Consider the following 8,861-nt stretch of genomic DNA (forward strand, 5'->3'; position numbering starts at 1 on the left):
GAATGTACCTTACTGCCAGTCGTTGGGGATAACAAAACTTTGCAATTAATCTTTGACAAGTTTGCAAGTTTAGGATTAAACTAAATTAATCATATAAAACAAACCAAAACAAATTTTGCTTCAAGATGAATCCAAAAATTAACTGAGGTTTGGGATCTCTAGTGACACCCGGTGATTTTTTTTTGAAAAAATCCAAGACGCAAGTTTGTATGGAAAATAAGGGATGTTCAAGCCAAGAGTTACAAGATAAAGATTGTCGCTTCGGTTCCTTTTGTTCTGCTGTCTGAAACATGTTGGGTACCGAATTGTCAAATCGTATGTATTTTTCTATCATTGACATTTGGCACCCTATCCTCGCCAGCAAAAGATATTCCTGACAGCGATAATCTTTATCTTGCAACTAAAATATCTTTTGTTGCTGGTTGATCAATAATTGCCTAACTTATGGGTTAGGCAATTATTCATGTTTCCTCAGAATTTTCGTCGTTGAGTAATTCTCGCTGAGACCGGGCCACTATTTGCATGAGGTTCCTCAAAATGCCTAAATTTATATTCATTCGAAAGCTTTCGGCGAGTATATTAAGGATCCGAGTTAAATTATTCAGAAAGATGAACCCCTCGTTAGTTATACACGAAATCATTTTAATGGACCCTTGATTTTTGTCAATTTTTGACTCTCCAAAACTGTCATAACTCCAACATTTCTCAACCGATCTTAGAGATAAGCATATCGTTGGAAAGAGGAAGAGTGTATCCGCAATTTGCAATAATAAATAGTTTTCAAAAAGCAATCTGCCTCTATTTTGATTGTTGAAAATTGAGGATATACTCTTCCTCTTTCCAATGATATGCTGATCTATATGATCGGTTGAGAAATGTTGGAGTTATAACAGTTTTGGAGAGTCAAAAATTGACAAAAATCAAGGGTCCATTAAAATGATTTCGTGTATAACTAACGAGGGGTTCATCTTTCTGAAGAATTTAACTCGGATCCTTAATATACTCGCCGAAAGCTTGTAAAATTCCGGGTTCCCCGGTCGCATGAGACAAAATTTAATAAAACCAAAATTGACTTTCGTTGGTGTATTGGCCTGTCCTCGACAGCCGTTCGACCAGGTTTGCGGTTTAGCACATCAAAATTCTACGAACAAGTTAATGACGGAATCACCCAGATGCCAAAAGAAATGCCGAACAAAAATGGCAATCATGATCCAAATTTATTATATTTAACTCCCTTTTAACCCCATTTACACTTAAATCTAAGTTTCTACTTCTCCGAATGTTGTTCCTAATCCTAGTGTTTGTCCGTGTGCCTAGTGTATCCCACGGCGTTAGCATCGTTGACGTCATTCGGATGACTTGAGGACCGGCCACGACCGGCTTTGGTCCGTAGAGCATAGTACAAAGCTTGCATCAGGACGACCAGGATGTGCTTGACACACGCCACCTTCCCGCCATCTCACATTACGTACATGAATACTAATAGGCCTATCATATGGGATCGAAAAGGGATTTTTACCATTTTGTCAAGATACACTTTATTGCACTCTTTTGTTAGAGAGCTCACCGATCTCAAATTATCTCCTCCTTCACTCCTCCATTAACATGATGATTTTATGCCAGCGAGTAATATCTGCATGTTATTCAAATGATTAATATTATTTCACTAACATACAAAGTGCATAGTCCTTTTTCACGAACCTTGCTGTTGTACTATTGGGCTCGCGCCGGCAATTCCCACAATCAGTAATTTGATCTCAATCTTAATCAGCACAGTGAACACTACGTGTTTAAGAAAAATCGACGATAGTAACACGGGTTGTCTGTAACGACTTTTCACTGCTAACGTGAGACTAGTGGCTCTATCTCCGTTGGTACCTTTTTTATCTGCCGCAGCATCAAAGACGAAAATCCACCACCAGAGAGCAGGTACGCTTTTCGGTTACTCTATCGCGAGAATGAGTGATCTGGACTGGTCAATTTCAATAGATCGGTCTGTCGTTTTCGTCCCTTTCGAGTGCCCAGTAATCGGTTATGGAGAGTTAGAAATGTATTCTCTTAGGCCATCTAGTGTGCTCGGACTAGTATGCGCACATGATCAGTTGATGATTGGCGACAACTGATCATTTAAAGATGATATTGTATTGTTGTTATGTTGTGAGTATACTGAAATACAAGTGCAGTAGCCACAACATTCGTTTTGGTCTGGGGGGCTAATAACAATTCCAAGGCAGCGTAACTAAACTCTGTCGTTAGCTGTGTTTGGAGTAGGTCACAAGCTTTCGAATGAATATAAATTAAGGAATTTTTGAGAACCTCGTGCAAATAGTGGCCCGCTCTCATCGAGAATTACACCATTTTTCAAACGATTTTGATTCTGTTTTTTTAGAATTAAGCTTAGAAATGTGAACAGGCATGCTACAGTAAGTATTACTACAGATGTTCTAGGTTCTCCGAATTATCCTGGAGTTTAGATCGTTTGGTCTTATTCCAGGGACTCCAAATTGTTTTGGAGTTCATATCGTTGGCAGTCAACTACATTTGTTAAACCGTTAGCATATCATCATGCCGATGTATTCTAAAGATATGATTCACAATACAAATATGCCCGAAAAGGATGTTCTAGATCATTTGTTCCCAGCATGCGTACATGCACAGCAATTTGAAACTGTTGAAGCGGGATAACTTATCATACAATAAGTTCATTTCATTTATTTTGTTTACATCTAAACAGATAACACTGAATCAACAATTTGACGCCACAATACACGGTTCGAGGCCCCATCTCTCCATCCTCAAAAGTGAATGCGAACGCGCGGGGCTCACCAAGTATTTTTGCACATGTTTTGCCCACCTCGCTCGCTGCGCTCCACGCCGTCTCGTACCTGGCGGATCAGAAGCCAACACCATATTTGCAGGGTTGCTGTCTGGCATTCTTGCAACATGTCCTGCCCATCGATCCTTTCCGGCCTTAGCTACCTTCTGGATACTGAAATCGCCGTAGAGCTGGGCGACCTCGTGGTTCATTCTTCGACGCCACACACCGTCTTTTTGCACACCGCCAAAAATGGACCTAAGCACCCGTCTTTAGAATACTCCGAGTACTTAGAAATTCTCGTTGAGCATGGTCCATGTTTCATGTCCGTAGAGGACTATCGGTCTTATCAGCGTCTTGTACATGACACATTTGGTGCGGTGGTGAATCTTTTTTGACCGCAGTTTCTTCTGGAGCCCGTAGTAGGCTCGACTTCCACAAATGATGCGCCTTCGTATTTCACGACTAACTTTGTTATCAATCGTTAGCAAGGATCAAAGGTAGACGAATTCCTCGACCACTTCGAAGGTATCCCCGTCTATCGTAACACCAGAAGGGTCCTGTCGCGCTCGATTCCGCTCACAAGCATGTACTTTGTCTTCGATACATTCACCACCAGCCCAACTTTTGTTGCTTCACGTTTCAGGCGGGTGTACAGTTCTGCCACCTTTGCAAATGTTCGTCCGATATTGTCCATGTCATCCGCGAAAAAATATATTGACTGGATCTGTTGAAAATCGTACCCCGGCTGTTACACCCGGATCTCCGCATGACACTTTCTTGCGCAATGTTGAACAACAGGCAAGAAAGTTCATCGCCTTGTTTTAGTTCCCGGCACGATTCGAACGAGTTGAGTGGAGTATTTGCCCGAAATCTTCACACAGTTTTGCACTCCATCCACCGTTGCTTTGATCAGTATGATAAACTTCCCAGGAAAGCTGTTCTCGTCCATAATTTTCCATAGTTCTACGCAGTCTATACTGTCGTATGCCGCCTTGAAATCAACGAACAGATGGTGCGTTGGGACATGGTATTCACGGCATTTTTGAAGGATTTGCCGTACAGTAAAGATCTGGTCCGTTGTCGAGCGGCCGTCAACGAATCCGGCTTGATAACTTCCCACGAACTCGTTCACTAATGGTGACAGACGACGGAAGATGATCTGGGATATCACTTTGTAGGCGGCATTAAGGATTGTGATCGCTCGAAAGTTCTCACACTCCAGTTTGTCGCCTTTCTTGTAGATGGGGCATATAACCCCTTCCTTCCACTCCTCCGGTAGCTGTTCGGTTTCCCAGATTCTGACTATCAGTTTGTGCAGGCAAGTGGCCAACTTTTCCGGGCCCATCTTGATGAGCTCAGCTCCGATACCATCCTTACCAGCTGCTTTATTGGTCTTTAGCTGTTGAATGGCATCGTTAACTTCCCTCAAGGTGGGGGCTGGTTGGCTTCCATCGTCCGCTGAATTGACGTAGTCATCTCCTCCGCTGCCTTGACTTTCACTGCCTGTACTCTCAGCGCCATTCAAATGTTGCTCGTAGTGCTGCTTCCACCTTTCGATCACCACACGTTCGTCCGTCAGGATGCTCCCATTCTTATCCCGGCACATTTCGGCTCGCGGCACGAAACCTTTGCGGAATGCGTTGAGCTTCTGATAGAACTTGCGTGTTTCTTGAGAACGGCACAGCTGTTCCATCTCCTCGCACTCCGCTTCTTACAGACGGCGTTTCTTTTTCTGAAAAAGACGGGTCTGCTGTCTCCGCTTTCGTCTATAACATACCCAACGCTGTTCTCTGCTGCGTCGTTAATGGCTGCTTTAACTGTATTCCAGCAGTCTTCAAGAGGGGCCCCATCGAGCTCATCCGCTTCCTTCAACGCTGCTTCGAGATGCTGCGCGTATGCAGTGGCGACATCAGGTTGCTTCAGTCGCTCTAGGTCGTACCGCGGCGGTCGTCGGTACCGAACATTGTTGATGACGGATAGTTTTGGGCGCAGTTTAACCAACACCAGATAGTGGTCAGAGTCGATGTTAGCGCCACGATAAGTCCTGACGTCGATAATGTCGGAGAAGTGCCGTCCATCAATCAGAACGTGGTCGATTTGTGATTCTGTCTGCAGTGGTGATCTCCAGGTGTACCGATACGGGAGGCTGTGTTGGAAGTAGGTGCTGCGAATGGCCATATTCTTGGAGGCGGCGAAATCAATTAGTCGTAGGCCGTTTTCGTTCGTCAGCCGGTGAGCGCTGAACTTTCCAATAGTCGGTCTAAACTCATCCTCTTGGCCAACCTGAGCGTTCAAATCTCCTATGATGATTTTGACGTCGTGGCTTGGGCAGCTGTCGTACTCACGTTCCAGCTGCGCGTAGAATGCGTCCTTATCATCATCAGTGCTTCCGGAGTGTGGGCTATGGACGTTGATTATGCTGAAGTTGAAGAACCGGCCTTTGATCCTCAACCTGCACATTCTTTCATTGATCGGCCACCACTCGATCACGCGCCTTTGCATATCGCCCATCACTATGAAAGCTGTTCCCAGCTCTTGTGTGGTGTCGCAGCTTAGGTAGATGGTATGATTACCTCAAAACGTTCGCACCATTGATCCCTTCCAACAAACCTCCTGCAGCGATGCCGAATTCACGGTCCTTGAGCACATCGGCGGGTATGCGTGTGCTCCCGATGAAGTTGAGAGATTTATAGATCCATGAACCGAGTTTCCAATCGCTAGTCCCTTTTCGTCACAGTGGTCTTCGCCGATGGTTCCGGATCGTACTCTTGTTGATTATTCGTTGCGAACGTTTTTTTTAAAGGCTGACTTGCAGGGCCTAACACCAAACCCCTAAATGTCCGCATTTTCATTTTCCGGTGGACCATAGTGCACAGTTTCACTTAGAGTCCCTCGCTGGCACTCGGATGATGATCAGCCGCCCCTAACATGGAGAACAGACGCTGTTGTGGCCCGCTCCTAACATGGAGAACATACGCTCAGTAAGATTCACACCTCCCGAGAAGAGCAAACCTCCCCCTTCCCTGTCAGCATACGACCATAGTTCTCACCGGGGTTGGTTACCCGATCTTCTCTAAGGTTGCTCGTTTCCCGCTCAGCGCCACGAGGAGGTAGGGATAGGTGTTGCAGCGTAAGGACCGCGAGATGGAGTCTATTTCATTCCTTCAGGTACTCGAAGAACCAATTGCAATGGTACGCTTTACCCAGCTTTTGCCGTGCCAAGAGATAAGATGAGTTAGTACTATCCCAATTAATTCCATCACATGATTGTAAATTTATACAGATCCGTATATTGACCTCAAAAGAGGCCGTCTCAAATGCCTCGTACATGCTTCTACTTGGCTCATTAGGGACCCCAAACTTTGATTAATTTTTATTACATCTTGAACCACAAGCTAGTGAAGTTATTAACTAGAAATGTTCGGTACCGATCAACTTCTTCTGGACTGATCATTTCCAGAGCTACATACAAACTTTGGTTTTGGTTTAAAAAACCACGTTGGAACAGAGCTTTGCAATCCAAAATCAAAGTTTGCATGGTGTCCTGGAGATGTTGTTTTTTCCAGAAGGAATTGGTCAGTTTTGAAAAATCTTCTTTATTTTTCTGCGCTTCAAGATGCAACCAAAAATTAACTGAAGTATGGGATCCCATATGATCAGAAGTGAAGAAATTTTTGGAAAAAAATGAAACTCGGCTTTGAAATAAGTTTTGGCCAGATTTCATCTTTCTCTGAAGCCGACCATTGTGCGGTGGTGACAAAATCGAGGTGGTTGAAGATTTCTTTTACTTGGGCTCTCTGAAGGGAATCGTACATACTTTGGACTCCCCAAAACGCTTCGATCGAATACATTTTGTCACCGTACCAAACTGATATAGAACGCTAATTTGACCGGTAGTTCTCTACGGTAACGAGACCTGGACAATGCTTGACGAGAAGTTTAGAAAGGAAAATGTTGCATACCATCCATCCATGGCGGGGTGTAGATGGAAGACGGTGCATAGAGGAGGCGAATGAACCACGAGGTACATCAGCTGTTTGAGAACCATTCATCCAGAATCATCCAGATAAACAGTTTACTTTGAAAGAATTCTCGAAATCAATTTTGTTTCGACGCGATGCCTTACTTCTCCATGATAAGTCGTTTTACCATACCCAGTGAATAAATTGAATAACTTATAATTTTAGTTCGGCTGGAAACAATACCTCATAAAATTGGCAATCACATGTTACTGCCAACGTAGCTATTTTGAATTCTAATTAATCACCAGATTACACGAATGTATAATTTTTATTGACATGGACATATTTCACGCCACATGTCGATCACGTTTTTTTTATGAGTATGCAAACTATTAGCGCTGATTATCAATGAAAAATGACAACCATTCCAATTTATTTATACCATTCAAAAATAAAAATGCTATCATCGAGCATCGGGTGTCAAAGGTGCCGCTTTGGAGCGGGTGAATCACCACCAATCACCATCGAAAGCTTAAACTGAAACCTACCACTTGAAAGATTCCGTGCCATCCATGGTGCGCACTCTCCCAAACGCCTATCACTGTGCTTTACGACATAAAAAATCATCACCACACTGAATTAGCTTAGCCAATTTGGTGGCTACCACCAAGTTGTACTGGCCAACGGTCATTAACCTTGAATAATTTTCTACGGTGAATCAACCAAACCATCGCGGAGCTAATGGTAGTAATCGATGGCAAAACTAATCAATAAACAGTAAATTATTTGAAACGTTTGTTTTGAGAAATAAGTTTAGTTTTCAACATGGACTTAAGGCTTATACATTTCAACTTGTACAGATGGTAAAAATACCACTAATCATGATATTTTGTTTGCAACAAAGAAAAACTATCCCTTGGGGGGTCGAACCCGCGACCTTTGGATTAGAAGTCCAACGTGCTATCCACTGCGCCAAAGGGACTTCAAAGAAGTTAATGCAAAACAGCCCGAAAAGTTATTCAATTATTACATATTGTAATTGACGTTCATTTCTTATTATTGCATGAAATACCATTTGGAACAGAGGTCTTGTACCAATGCAGGACCTTCTGCGGTTTAAAGATTAGTCCGCAACTATAATAATATTGAGCCGTCCTCCAAACCACTATCTCGAAATACCTATCGATAATTTTCGATGCATGGAAATACGTGTAATATAAGGACAAATAATTAATAATGGAGCACTTACCCTAACAGTTTTCCAGTTATTAGAGACATGTAAGTACGCTGACTCACCGACGGCAAGAGTTCACCTTTAATCCAATTCACAGCTACCTACCACAAGAGGTGACAGTGCAGTGTGCTTGAGTGAGCGAATTTCAACTTCTCGATGGTGACCGACGACGATATCATTAGGATCCCGGTGATAAAATGACACAATCGAACGATCGGCTTTACAATTTTGTACGAAGTAACTGACTGCACAAGCTGGAACGTAGCCACCTACGTATATAGTTTTATTACATAGTAATTAGATGCCACCACCATCGGCCGTTCGGATCGGTTAACCAGAACTCGGATGCTGCTTGGGGCCGTTCAACCCACCATCCATTGCATTATTCGTTTATGTGTGTATGGCTCGAGCGCCACCGGGGAACTCGATAATCAACTGGCAAAACAGATAAAGATAATTACAATAATTAAAGTTCGATTAACGCCGACGGCTAGGCAAAACGTACTCACACGAGCGATGAGATTGTAACTGGGCTGCAATGTAACGATTTTTGAGGGTGGTTCAAATATGATGTCCATTACTTTTTGAAACTTTTGAATTATATTGTCTTCCGCATTTAATACGGGCACTGCCATAATATCATGGACCCTCTGCCCCTTAAACTTCTGATGTAATTTTTGAATGATCCTTATGGCGAGCATCATCATCATCGCTTTTTGTATCGTATCTGCAGGGACAAAATTGAATTTGGGTTGAACAGGATGATGAAGGTGATAATGATGGTGATTACTACTATGGCTAGGGAATAAATATGCGGCGGGCTCGGAATGAAGACGAATATTAAATA

The 8,861-nt window shown here is 43.1% G+C and overlaps 1 non-coding gene across 1 annotated transcript; it reads right to left on the minus strand.

Moving 5' to 3' along the window:
• Positions 1-7,690: 7,690 nt before the first annotated feature.
• Trnar-ucu (transfer RNA arginine (anticodon UCU)) lies at positions 7,691-7,762 on the minus strand. Its single transcript has one exon. It is a non-coding gene; the product is annotated as a tRNA-Arg (tRNA).
• Positions 7,763-8,861: the final 1,099 nt, after the last annotated feature.

This window comes from Armigeres subalbatus, chromosome 1 (genome assembly GCF_024139115.2).
Source record: "Armigeres subalbatus isolate Guangzhou_Male chromosome 1, GZ_Asu_2, whole genome shotgun sequence".
Taxonomy (NCBI): domain Eukaryota; kingdom Metazoa; phylum Arthropoda; class Insecta; order Diptera; family Culicidae; genus Armigeres; species Armigeres subalbatus.